Raw genomic sequence first — 15,457 nt, forward strand, 5'->3', positions numbered from 1 at the left:
TTGTAATTCAGACACTCAGACTCATTGACTCATCAACAGCGAGTGTCTGTAGGAGAACACAGTTATGCTGGTTGTTGACTGTTCATAAAAGAGATCTGATCAATAGCGGCATGTGAGCTACCCCCCTTTGTCATGGGACCTGATCCGAGATGGGCCTGTAGTTCTGGCCTTGGAAGCAGATTCAAACTTTCAGCTGATTACTGCAGCATTTATGCTGTATTCACACCAAACATGAAGAGGATTTTCACTTTGCGTTACTTGTGTAAGTTTGACCGTATATATGGATCATTTGTTTATTTGGGTAATGTGCACAAGACGCGCCAGTTTAGATACCAACAAATTGTCTTTCCGCCATTTATTTGCATCAGCAACTGCGACCAAAATAACCAGGAGCTGTGTCAGGATGACTGCTGCTACTACAACAGTTTGAACCCGCACCTAACTGACTGATTTAATCACAATAAATGATTAAAAGTATGTCGAATTAATTATTATAATTATAATATTATTGTAAAAAGTCTGAATTCATGCTTCATCAGGTCCATCTGCAAGATGACAAGCAAACATCTTTTAAAATACTTGATTTCTGAATGGCGTACAGATCGATCAGAGCTACGCTATGCAGGAGAATCAGCATCAGTTCTGATAGACTTTGGTGAAACAGCATCATGCTAATTTCTTGCTCAACATCAAAATGTGTGCCTACCATGAAAATGTGAATAAGACATTGCATATTCATGTTGCTCGATTATGCAAATTCCACGACTACTTGTATATTTGCATGCATTTTCATAAGAGTGAGATGTTACCATAAATCGTTCAGAGTACTCCGCCAATTAACCGTTGCAATCGTTAGACACATAATGGACAGTTACTATAAAAAGAGATGCAGCAGAACTAGAGATAGCACCATTTTATACAACATTATTCTTCTTTTTCAAAAACTGGTGCACACATTTCCCACAATGCAGCCTGGCAGTTTAGATTCAGGTTTCTTATGCTTGCACACCTTTTTATCATATGCATTAGCACTCTACAAAAATTTGATGTGTAATACTTTTGGATTTCCCCCTAAAGCACAAATCACTGAAACAATGAAAAAAAAAAAGTTCAAGTGCAGCCTTAAATGTAATGTCTGCACACACTACAATATGAAATTGATGGACCATTCTGATGATTTTTGCAATTTTAAGAACAGAAGCAGAACTAAGCTGCAACAGAAAACAGTAATCTACAATTGCTAACAGGTAGGAGGCACAACTGAACTCTCACACAAATAGCTTTACATATCAGCATATAGTTCAGGAAAGTTCAAAAGTCAGTTCAGTTTGTTGCTTTTGGAATGAGTGGTGCTTCAAGTCAACCACATGCTTATATTGGAAGTACTTCAGTTGGTGCAGATGCTTTATGTGAAGAAACATGTTAGTTTGGACTTGGAAAATGTATGGATATTGTTAAGTGATGTGTTGGAAGGTTAGATAGACAGACAGACAGACAGACAGATAGATAGATAGATAGATAGATAGATAGATAGATAGATAGATAGATAGATAGATAGATAGATAGATAGATAAATAGGTGTCTGACTAAAGTGGCTGATTGTGAAAAAAAAAGCTTCAGTTTCTTACGAACGAACCAGATGTTTGCATTTTTTTAACGAGTGGCTGCAGTCGGCTGAAACTGCCTCTGTTTTGGCATACCTGTACAATTGTGGGGTTTGCAGACATTATGATTGTTATTGGCTCTAAATAATAAAAGCCCTTTTTTAGCGTCCCCCCCCCCCCCACCCCCAGTCCAAATAAAGGTTTATATGGGCGATTCCCCCCTCCTGCAGAAGACTGTGTGCAGCGCCGGCCGGGCTGCAGGTGAGCTGTAATTAAGCAGAAAGCAGACATTATGGAGCAGAAGAGCTGCAGGGAGACGCAGAGCAGCAGCTTTCTGCCATCTGATCCACCAGCAGCAGACACGTTGCACAGTCTGAAGCTGGCCAAGCAAGCCTCTAATTCACTCCTCTTCTCTCTCTCTCTCTCTCTCTCTCTCTCTCTCTCTCTCTCTCTTACACACACACACACACACACACACACACACACACACACACACACACACACACTCTGCAGATACCTTCACATTATCCATGTGTCTGCCTGTTCCCTTTTTTTTTTTTTTTTACAGGGAAGAGGATGGAATGCAATCCGTCTTTCAGGAAGAAAGCGAAGCAGCAAAGAAGAAGAAAGGGAGGAAAAGCGCCACCTCATCATTCCCTGGTTCGACCTCCAGCTCTGATCGGATCCTCGCAGTGTCACAAAGCAACACACACGTACACACACTCATACACACGCACACATTTAGCTTTTGTTCCATTGCATCTCTGATGAAAAAAACATATCACTCTTATTTAAGCAGCACACCACATGGACTTAACTCATGCCTATTCAACAGGATCTTCACTATGTGGTATTTTCAGTTGATGTACAATCAGTAAGCAGTCTTCCTTTATACATCATAATGACTTCAGTTAAAATGTGGGGTCGAGTTTAGGCATGAAAAATAAACGACTTTAATAAACGACAACAGTCCCTATCATCTGATCTGAACAGGAATGAACCCTTCTGTTGTGTTGCAGATCAAATTGACCCATTTCAAAAGGTTAAAAATCTAAAAAAAAATAGTTAAAAGTATTTTTTCAGGATAAAACTTCTTCTGCTTGACTTAATAAATGTAATCAGCATATACAATGAAAATGGTTCATTTCACATATTTGCGTGTTTATATTACATAGATACTGTTCAATGGTCAATCTGACCCTGAACAGAAGCGGTGACATGTAAATTTATCCACTCACTCCATAAAAGAAAACATTTAAAAATGAAAAATAAAATGAATAAAAACTCAATGTCATGTAATACCATTGTATTTTATATGTAGGTCTTTCCAGTGTACATAAAAAAAGTTTTAACGTGCATTTATTATGAAAAATGAGTGAATTATCCTCATTGAACCATGATCTGTGAGAGGTAAAGAACACCATTGCACTAAATATTGATTGCAATGGTTCGTAATGGAGTTAAGAATGAATTATAAACGATGTTTACTGGGATTTTTTGGTTTCTGACACTTTGGGATAATTATATTATTATATAAATAATTATAATTCATGCCCCAGGGAAAACTGACCCATGAACATTATTGTTGTTCCTGAGAAATGAACATAACAGGAGGGTTAAATATGTGTGAAAAGCAACCACAAATTGTTCCAGTGTTTCACAATGCAACATCTAATGGTGAAAACCAAAAGGGTATTTTGACATCAGCATTCAGAGTGTCCACACTTTCTCACTGAAGTGGATTAGAATGGACATTCTATGTTGTTTGGAATTAAATGGATGTGAATAAACATGAGAGACTTCTGCAAACCTCATTTGAACTAGCTGTAATTGCAGTTTATGTATAGAATAAAGCAGTCAAAAATAAAGTGATGCTAAAAAATGAGCAGACTTCTGTTTCAACAGTTTATTTAAACACACTGTTCATAAAGAATCCGGGTTGAGATACAGCATAATAAACCAATGAAAATCGTGTTTTTTCCACAAATGTGTAGCTTGGACCAAATATGTTGCTGTTGAGGAGCTCATGATTGAGCCTTTTTTAACCTAAAAAATAATGGGGCCTAAATTAAAGAGTAGAGATCATGTGCATTTTCTTTTTAGCTCCATAAATGTACATAAAGGCTTTGATTACTGAAAAAAAAGGCCTACAGGGCAGACAGTGCATTTACAGAGTAATTAGTTGTGAGTTGATTGGCTGGTTGAGAATTTCAAGAGGTTTAACTTTGGCGTGTTGGAAGGTCAGATCAGTTCACTATGCTTGACCCCAGAGAGGACAACTCACGGTCCATACATATAAGTATGAGATAATTAAAGTATATTGCAAAGCCGTATAGCAATAAAAACTGACTAATCAGTGGAGCTAAATTTCCAACTCTGTAATTTCCAACATTTCCCTGGCAGAGTAGAGTTGGAGAAAAACCATGGAAATGTTTGGAATTCCTGCACCGGAGGAAGGAAAGAAGAGACTGAAATGATATTAATTATCCCCAAAGGTCGGATAGCATGACAAGAGAGACACTTCAGTTATAAAAATATTAATCATCCAGTTTACTGTTAATTTTTTTCAAAGGGGAACTTAATACTATCAATCAATCTCTGTGATTTAGCAAGGTTAAAGGTTAAACCGAAGAAACGTGGCCTTAAGTAGGGGCTTGCTTCAAAATCTAGTGTGTATGATTTTGTATATATATATATATATATATATATATATATATATATATATATATATATTATTTATTTATTATATAATTTCAATACTGTTATCAATCACTATGGTTTATTGTATTACATAAGGGGTGAGTTCAAAGGGTTAAAAAGGAAGTAACCATACAAAAACATATCTTACAATAAGATGTAACAATAAGATGTAAGACATGTACAATAAAATATGGTAATTTGAATATTACTGTTCCTGGCTCCAATAAACAAATCTTTGTAGAAACTGGTTAAAAAAATAATAATTTTGATAACATTAAGATTCGTGTTTTGTTTTGCTTCTTCAGAGACTGCTGCTAATCATAATACATGTATCAAGAAATTATGTTAACATGTTTTTCTTTATTTTTAATCTCAATACTTACTTTAAGCACTTACCTTGTTATTATTTAAACTTCTGAAACACATGCACCGTTCTTTTATGGTTTCCTTTTAACATTAAATTTAAGGTTTTACTGTAAGAAAACAAAAGTTAATTAGTTAATTTCAGCAATATGATAGGTCATTTATTTTTCTTCTTATTTTTTTTACATTGATTTCACTGTAATTTAACATTTAAGATCCTTAAGCAAGTGAATAATATTGTAAAAAATATATATAATGTCCGATTATATTAATTTACACATATTTACATCCATTTCATGGTCAATACTTCTAATAAAAGTTATTTACTCTTAATGACATTTGCAGTTAATGTAGAAAAATCAGGAAAGCCTGTAAAATTATACACTAAATTTCTTTAAAATAACTTTTTTTACAGTGTCATTTTGGGGGTGTTCTTTTTAAAAAAAAATGTGTGTGGCCCACTAGTCTGGACGGAATTGTCCAAAAAGTGAAAGTGAGGAGCATTTATGGGTACAAGTCAGGAACCGGCCTACTTTACTTATTTCAAGGGTGCTGAATTTAAAAAAAATGGTTCCCAAGCGAAATTTTGAGTTTTTGACCTTCTCATTTACATATCAAAATGGCGGCCAAATTGCCCATCTTGCTCAGTTGTTGGACCATTTTCCCCAAGTTTTTTGTGAGTAGGCAATCAAAGATGAGGAAATTAAGTTTCTATATCTATAGTCTAGGGTCAGAGCAAGGATGTAGTGGAGGCTCAGTGTCTTTTTTATGTATATTTATATATATGCAAAATACCAACTTTTAAGGTGAAATTAAGCATTATTTGTGTCATTTTTTAAGGCCAACATAAATATTCAATCAATCACTTTTAAATCTTCCAGTTGGTATTTTGCATATATATATATATATATATATATATATATATATATATATATATATGTATATATATATATATATATATATATATATATATATATATATATGTATATATATATATATATATATATATATGTATATATATATATATATATATATATATATATATATATACATAAAAAATACACTGAGCCTCCACTATATCCTTGCTCTGACCCTAGACTATAGATCTAGAAACTTAATTTCCTCTTCTTGATTGCCTACTTACAAAAAAACTAAGGGGAAATGGTCCGATGACTGTTCAAGATGGGCAATTTCGTGGCCATTTGATATACAAATTAGAAGGTCAAAAACTCAAAATTTCGCTTGGGAACCTTTTTTTTTTTTAACTCAGCATCCTTGAAATATGTAAGGTAGGCTGGTTCCTGACTTGTACCCATAAATGCTCCTCATTTCTTATAGAAGGCCTTTTTTTGAAATCCGTTGAGACTACACGGGCAATGGCCAACGACGCTCAGAAGCGTATTGTGTGGCCTCCAGACAGGACATGAGATGCATGCAGCTTTCACTGAATACAGCCTAACAGGCCTCTATCAAGTCAGGAATGACTACTTGTAGAAAGCTAGTGTTTGCAACTCTGTCATCAATGCTGGTGCCTTTATGTAAGGTTTGCTAATTTGGTGGTCAGCTCTGACTGCATTATTTTCTGTGCTGCTCTCAATCATATGCTGGCTCCCTAACAGGCACCCCTGCTTTAAATGAAGGTAATTTTTCTCTGGCTTGACTGCAGCCATAATAATTCTTATTTCAAGATGACAGCCCCTGACTGTCCTGTATATTTAATGACAGTGGTGGCATGTAACTAAGTACATTTACTCAAGTACTGTACTTAAGTACAGTTTTGAGGTATTTTACTTGAGTATTTCCAGTTTTTGTAGCTTTATACTTCTACGCCACTACATTTAGCTGACAGTTTAGTTACTTTTCCGGTGATTTAACATAAAAAAACATGATCGATCTAAAGTGATTCGACCTTCTTTTAATTAAACCACATAAACGTTTATTAAGTAGTTCAAATGAGCCCTATCTTTTCAAAATTAAAACAATGCTTACATAAATGCATCAATACAAATAATCTAATAATATATTTAGAATATATAAAACAGTCTGAGTGGGTCCATTCAGCATCACAAGTACTTTTACTTTTGATACTTTTAGTACATTTTGATGCTGATACTTTTGTTCTTTTACTTCAGTAAGTTTTGAATGCAGGACTTTTCCTTGTAGTGGAGTAATTCCACAGTGTTGTATTAGTACTTTTACTTAAGTAAGGGATCTGAATACTTATTCCATCACTGTTTTATGATGACTCTCTGCTAAGTTTAATCTTTTAGTTTAAGAAATGTTGTTTAGTGTACACTCTTACACGTAAATGTATACAGATTGTGATTTTTTTCATGTGCAAAGAAAACAACGTCAAGTACAAATTTCTTGAAATTTCTATGAAATTCATACGTTTCTTCTTTTTTTCTGTATGTCAGTCAATTGAAATGGTGTAAATATGTAAAAAAAAAAAAAAAATGTAACTACACATGGTGATATGCAGTGAAAAGATTAGTTACATAATTGAAGAACTATTGGCAGGTGATGCATGAGCAGAAAGTGAATAGAGGTGAGAGAAATGTTGGCTGGATTTCTTTGAAAAGAGTCAAATTGTTTTTCATGGAAAATCTTTGAGGATGAACTTGAGAAGCCACAGCACATTTTTAAATAATCTTCTCCACTGTCCCAACCACTGACATCCCACTTTCTGACACAAAAACACACAGGATGAAGTAATCTGATCAGATAAAGTATTGCCAAAGTCATAATAAATGATAAGAGATCATGAAAATGGGACTGAGATTGTAAAAAGAGAGAAAAGATTTTGGATGACAAAAGCCTTAAGTGCATTGTACATGTGATTTGCTTTCGAAAATGTTTTTTTTCGAACAGGAAATTCTAAATTAAAAAGACAGTTTGCAGAATCAAACCATTAAATTATAGCCATTTGGATTAAATGTTTTATCCATTAATAAAAAAATGTTTTATATTCCACACAAGTGTAGTAACACTTATTGATTCTTAAAATTGTTGCAATTAAAAGACAAAAGGCTGAGTTACCTGAACTCTGATCAGCTAAAATAGTTCCTTAATGAGATCTGGGATGTGTTAGATCTTCAACACTTTTTCAGTCTCAGTCTAATGGACATCAGTGACACACAAACACATGTAGTGACGCACACAGACACACACAGTCTGCAGAGAGGTTGAGAAACAGACAGGGAGACAACTGTTAACAAGCTGTGAAGTTTGTTTCACTTTTACCTGTTAATACATTGACACCTTGATGTTAACACACACACACACACACACACACACACACACACACACACACACACACACACACACACATTCTTTGTGTGAACCCTCATTGGAACAGTGAATTCCCTATCAAGGTTATAATAGTTTTAGTTTTAATTTTGTTGTTGTTTTCAAATTAGTTTTAATTAGTTTTTAGAGTGAGTTTGCTAGTTTTAGTTTAGTATATATTTTTTTAAATGCTTTAGTTTTAGTTTAGTTTTTATTAGTTTTAGTTTTTTTAATGGGGTATTTGTTGGGTGGGAGATTAAAAGAGGTCACAGTAAATTTCGCCTTTATTTCCTTTGCCTTATCCATCTTCATTATGTATGAAAAAAGTTGACAAAGACGAAAATTAAGGACATTTTCACTATAATTTTAATTAATTTCAGTTAGTTTTGTAACCACACAATACAGTTTCAGTTAATTATCATTATCACGTAACCTTTAACCCTTAAAACAAAGTCTGAAATCTCAAAAAAGCCTTTAAAGAAGTGAGGACCGGCCAAAATGTCCTCACTTTACAAAAATGTCCTCACTCTGTTGGCTAAAAACGTGTTCTGGTCCCCACTATGTAGGAAGTACAAGAACACACACACACAGACACACACACAGACACACACACAGACACACACACACACACACACACACACACACAAAGGCATGAAGTCTACTTTCATGCCCATGCTGTCAGCTGCTAAGAGCTCGGTCTGTGTCCTGTTATGGTATATTCCGACAAGTTCTCCAACCTAAATGGCAGAAGAGGTCCTGTGCCAGCACCACCCATTACAACAAGCAGGTACATATCACGGCTCATGGTACAGCGTCGCGTTCTAACAATAGCACACATGTACGGTTCGCGGGTGTAAAAAAAAAAGCTGCAGTTTCTGTGCATTTATGTTGTTAAACCACTGACCTTCGGCGTTATAAAAGACGGTTTAAACTGTAAATAAATGCACGTAAATGTTGGATGTGAAGTAGTTAAAAGGGTCACGTGACTACCACAAGTTAAGTAAAAAACGGAAGTTACATTAAAAAAAACTGAAGTTTCATAAAAACAACCCTGCTCTCCTGGGTGAAAGTCCGCCCCAAAATGCCCCATCATCAGCCATGGCTGAAATAAACTGTTCCTGCTTTGTAGCTGTAATGGAAGTTGCAGATATTTCCAGAAACACCACCATGTCTGGATTAATAATACAGTGAAAATCGCTTATATATGATAGTAAAGACATCGGACAAGTTCACTCACTATACACTGATTATTATTTACATTTTTAACTTTTTTATTTTTCTTTATTTCTCATGGAGATTCCCATCCAACTGACATGGACAGCTTCTCTATATACCGGTCTGGTAACGATTCTTCATCCCAGCATTCAGACGGCAACCCCCTGGTTGATTGCAGAGCACCGGCCCTTATCAATCCATTTGATCTGCTTCATCCACAAGTGCTTCTCCCAAGAACCGGTGGTGGAACGAACTTCCAAACTCCATCCGATCTGCTGGCTCCATATCAATCTTTAAGAAGAGACTGAAGACCCAAGTCTTTACTGAACACCTTCACACTCCATCTACACAAATGAAAATGATAAATATATAAAATAAAACAAATTGTTCACACTGACCGCTCGCGCGACCTTAAATTACTCACGTCCTAATGGACTCAAATTTAACCTATGACAATTACTCTTGTGCTGTTTTTTGACTTCATCTTTGCTTGTGTTGTATTAACTCTCATGCGTACGATGCTTTGGATAAAAGTGTCTGCTAACTGACATTGTAGAATTGTAGAAGCACATTTGTGTCGAACTGTATCCATCACAAGCATGAATGTTTTCTTGTTGTTGAAGTAGACTACACAGGTAGCAAAAGCAAACCGCATTTGCAGAAAGAATGATTCTCTTCCGAGCTTTTTGATCCATATGAGGTTGATCCCTATAATATATAATATATGTATGACCGCTTAGGCATTGAGTTGGAAATTAGGTAAATCCATGGCCAATAAACATATCTATTTGATCAAATAATCACCTAGTGATATCCTCGATAGCTTTAAATGATTCCTTGATCCAGAAAATGTATATTTTGAAAGCAAGATTTACCTTTTAAGTGACTTGGAAGATATATTGGTTCTCATAGACTTTATATGGCTGCCATCTCCGATCCGCAATCTGGCTCCCATCAAAAATTGAAATTTATGGTGATAGTTAGCATGTGGAAAAAATGTAGTGCTTTTGTCTGGCGTGTCCCCATTATTTCAGCTAGGCCGCCTGACTATAACCATGATCACAATAAGTGGCATTCACTGTATCATCTGGAGGTGCAAACATCTGGATGGTGTTCTACAGCAGTAAAACACTCACATTTAGCTGCGGTTTCATTGCAATAAATGGATAAAAACTACAGCATAAGACAATGTGCTAACAGTCAGAATTCATGCATTATAAGGTCTTTACGGTAGGACAGACAAGCAAACAACTTTTGAGTTTGGATTGAGCAGGGCTATGCTGACTGCCTCTTCCACATCGGTATGTACAAAAAAATTAACAGATAAACAAATAACAATGTGATGCTGATGTGTGAAAGGTTTGAATTCATGCTGTGGAAAAATAGTATTAGATTCTTGATATTTAAACAATAAACATTTACACAACATTTAATTAAATCATGTCTCATAGACAAATGGGCAGACAGGCCAACTGCAGGGGATTACAATGTGTATTGCATGGCAAGTACCTGAACTGGTTCCCAATCCACGTTTCTATTGTTTCTTTGAAATTTTCTCTCACTACTTTGCAATATTTTGGGAAGAAACTGCATCTACAATGCTTTTTCAGGTCTGTCTGCATGAAGACAAGCAAACAATGTTTAAAATGCAAGTTTTCTAAATGGAGTTTGGATTGGAACGGATATGAGAAGAAGGGAATACCAAGTATTTGCATCATTCATGTTGCAGGTTTATTATTACATATTGTGCCTTGTGTGAACACATCATAAGGATGGCTGTTTGTGTGTTGGTCTGACAAGACAAAATTATTGTAGATTCCTTTCGATTTTGAGTTCATTTTTCTTAATTTGTCTTTGTTAACATCTGTTATCATTAAATGCCTGAACCAATAAAAACCATGAAAATCATTGATGAAATAAACTGGTTAAACCTTAACTGCAGCTTCTGAAAATTAGATTGGAGGAAGTTGACAAAGTGAAAGAATTTGAAAAGAAGTTTCAGCCAAGTTTTGCCTCTGAAAGTTGAGCTAAACTGTATTTTCTATCCGTCTTTGTTTCTGTGTGATTGGACCTGTACGCTGTGATGGCATCATTGCCACATCATCGCCACAAAGCCAAAGAGCCACAGACCAACATGGCCTACCACTGAAAAGTGAAAAGGCCACATAACAAGATTGGACTTGAATTCAAAGCTATGATTAGCACAATTTAAAAAAAGATTTGTCTCATACTTAGTTATAATTTCAGAGTTTCATTGCATAGTGATACTGAACACTGAATAGTATGCACACTCTACACTTCTACACTGTATGAATAAATCAGCTCAGGATTACAGATTGTTTAAAGCTGGACCATCGTCCAACATCTCTAACCTGTTGCTTATGTGAGTGTGTATAGATAACAGTCATTGAGTCGGGGGATGCTTTGCATATTTTCTCATGCTAACAGTGTCCCCTTCATTCCTGGCTAATGGACAAATGACATGCTTTTAGCTTTCTGATGAGCTGTAAGTTAAAAGTGTTTTTCCTTTAGGCCTCATATTACTTCAGTCACCGCTACTGTCATTACTGGTACTTCTGTTTCTGTCAGTAATATTACCATCACTGGTGACGGACAGATAAGTGGCTGTAAGTACAGCACAGCTGAAGACTGCTATGTCCCTCACAGGGCAGTTTTCACCTGGTAGTCTCAATGAACGGTTCACTTTAAGTTCTTTAAATCCACAAAAAAAAAAAAAAAAAAATGTTGATACTACTTTAACATTTGTGTAAGGTTACAAGTTCTTTGTTATTTTGAAATGGGTATTATTATTATTATTATTTAAATGTTCATATCATTTTTTAAAGTATATATATATATATATATATATATATATATACATATATATATGTAGAGTTATATAGTTATATTTTTATTTATAATCTATATTGTTATTGTTAGTCTTTGGTTCATAGTTTTTTTTTAAAATATTATCATATAATGTGATTGTTTTTGTAATTTGTAACTTTGGAGCAATCTAGAACCAGAATTTCCTTCAGGATAAATAAAGTTCTATCTTATCTTATCTTATCTTATCTTGAAATGGCCAGTGAGTCTTAGCAAAAAGCAATGAAGTGCCTGAAATAGATTTGAAAGCCACCACTCCTTTGACAAAAATGATAATTTTACCTCTCAGGACACAGGAGTTGCTGGTCTACCATTGGCTTGATGTGGTAGTTTTCTTGTGGTATTGTGTGACTTTTGGTCTTTGATCGGAACTAAGGTGGCATCCACAGCCGAACATGGTTTAAAGTTACTGTTTCTCCAAACTGGGACCGTTCTGATCTCTGTCAATAAAACATATGCTATGTATAAGGATATATATAGCAACATCATCACCAGAAAATGTTTTTTACAGGGGCTTGAGAAAATATGGTTTTGACCCTGAAACATACATTACATACCTCAACAAAAATGTGAATTTTCTCTATAAAGGTCACATTTCTTTCAGTGTCCACTGAACATTGGTTACTGTTAGAGGTAATGGGTTGGAATTTGGCAAACATTGAAACAATTCAATCTTAATCAGAATGGCACTCAGAGAGGGAAGAGGTTCGCCAAGGTCCATGATCCCGACATGCAAGCAGCAAAGTCGTTTAATTGACTTTGGTTTGTTGATGAGCCCAAAGTCAATTAACAACACAACAGTGTTTCCAGTATTCCCATCACAACGAAAGGCAAGGAAAACAGATTGGGTGAACCTTGCAATATGATCAGGTACATGTTCTTTTTTTTCAAATTATTCCAATAGCGCTTGAATGCAGCACAAATGCATTATCTTGCAGTATCAAGTTAAGTGAAAATTCATTTGTGTATCTGTCCAGTGATTCGGATCTGCTCTAAAATTTACTGGGTTCATCCTAGGCCCATGTTACCCTTCCAGCAAGTTTCATGTAAATTAGGCCAAAAATGTCCTGTAAGACAAACAGATCGAACTGATATCATAGTTGGCAGAAGTTGTTTTTGTCCAATGCCTTATTTCTTTTCAGAGATATCTAAACCTAAAAGCTGACTTTAACCCTTCATGGGAGGAGAAAAAGTTCATAGCAGTTATCAAAAGATTATTAAGTAACTTCAGAAAACATGCCATTCACTCATCCAGCAGAAAATGACTTCAGAATTCCAGAAATTCTGTCTGTTTGTATGTCCACAGCTAGTTTATCATACCACTGGACCAAAGACATTCAATTCAAGACTGTCTTCTCAAGACCGCTCATGGTTGCAGTGATTCAAAATATTTGAAAAAACTGTTTCTGTAACCAGCTGACAGCCCTCTGATTGAATCATTCCTTTTCAGTACCACACACACCAATCACAGCCCATTCTCTCAATAAGGCGATCCTTTTGAATATGATTCCCTCTTCACTGATCCCTGTTAAAATGATTTTAATATCTTGTTAAAGGCCCCACTCGCAGGTTTTTTCTGCATTGCGCTGGGTCACTCCAGGGAGTTTTCTCCAATGGAACCATTAGCAGCAAGTCTAATTATGTTATTTTTTGTTAAACACACAAGATGTACCAGTGAAAAGAATGCCACAATTTACGTTACTTTCTGTCATCAACCGCGGCTTAAAACCAAATGTCGTCATGTGTTAGATGACTTTACCCCTTCCAAGTTCATCTGCATTTCGTAATATTGCACGTATTACTGTTTGCATAACTGTTTTTAAATGTGGGTATAATTAGCAACATAACCACTCACCATCAACAAAGTGCATACACACAAAACAACACACTCTTAAGTGAGGGGCGGCTGTCGGTCCAGGTGTTAGTGCTGTTCAGTTTCTGCTGCACATCCTTCAGTAAAGGCAGGTGAGGGCTGGGGGGTGGGGTTAAGGAGGGAAGGGGGTTCTTAACCTTCATCTTGTGTCGCTCCCAGCTGTTTCCCCCCTGGGAGTGAGCCTCTTCCTCGCTTTAGTTGCCAACTGTGTCGTTAAAAACAGATCGCACAGAGGCGCGGAGGCGGGTGGAAGAATGCTGGAATGACAGCCGGATCTAGAGAGGAGGAATAAAAGAAGACGAGCGGCAAGGAAGAAAGATTTGATTCTTCCCAATAAATCACAGTTATAGATGGAGATGTTTGAACAGGAAACAGCTTGTCATGTTTAATTCCCAGAATGTCCTTTGCCCTCCTCCATCAATCTGATTGACTGGATGAAATTACCTGTTGTGTAACTCTTGTCTTCTCTTCACCTTTCAAATATGAGAGATAACGCTGCAACATGCAGTTTACATTCAGAGCCACTCTGTTTTAAAAGAGCATGGCTGAAGAGCTAAATGTTCCTCAGAATGCCTACAATAAAAAAAAGAGCACAATTTACACTCTCAAATTAGTACCCACTTCACTCTGAGTCCTTATTGGCCTATCTTGAGAAGAAGTAGTATAGGCGGGCCACTCTTACAAACATTTAAAATTCCTTATAAATATATTTTTGTCCCTTTAGTTTGGATCCAAGACTTTAAGAATAATGCAGTACATTGACAGAGAACCACATGGGTGTGTGTGTGTGTGTGTGTATTGGATTTGTGGTACAGGAACGTAGTGCTGAAGCATTATGCTCTAATGAAGACTTCCCAGTTTTAATGTATTGTCCCTTAGATTAATGGATGTACTACAAGGAGTGTAAAAGTCCGTTGCGGGTAGAGTGGTGGTGGATGGGTGAAATGGACCCCAGCCTTTGATTCAGGAGACCAGTGTTCATGTCCTGTGAAAAAGCAAGAGTCAGTGTCGGTATTCAGAGTTAACATACTTAACGGTGCCCAGTAGTTAAGTGAGAAAGTAGTTATTTTTAAACCCAACCCTGTTTTTTTTACCCTAACCTTAGTCAAGTCGTTTTATTGCATTGAGTTGAGGAACCTTTTCCTGCGAAAAGGGAAGTTTACTTTGAAAAGCCACAATGCATGTATCTATGAGTTGTGCATCGAGGGTCGTGACGAAGCATCGCTGCAAAGTGACTGGGGATTTCCACCGGGCGCATTACAGCAGCGGCACGGCTCCACCGCGGTTTTGCTGCGTCTTCTGCCCGGCGTCAATTTACACCGGGCGCGTTACAGCAGCGTCACGTCAGCTTAGCGAGCCGGTCGTATACACGCGAGACCACGAGATCCCGCAATAAACTCTAAACTCTATTTATACAGTCTATGGATAAACTGTGTGTATAAAGTAAACAACAACAACAACAACCAACTTACTTTGCTTCTCTGACGTGAAAGATCTGTTGATCTGACCATCTATCCTTATAAAAACA

The sequence above is a fragment of the Centropristis striata genome, chromosome 13 (assembly GCF_030273125.1).
Source record: "Centropristis striata isolate RG_2023a ecotype Rhode Island chromosome 13, C.striata_1.0, whole genome shotgun sequence".
Taxonomy (NCBI): Eukaryota; Metazoa; Chordata; class Actinopteri; order Perciformes; family Serranidae; genus Centropristis; species Centropristis striata.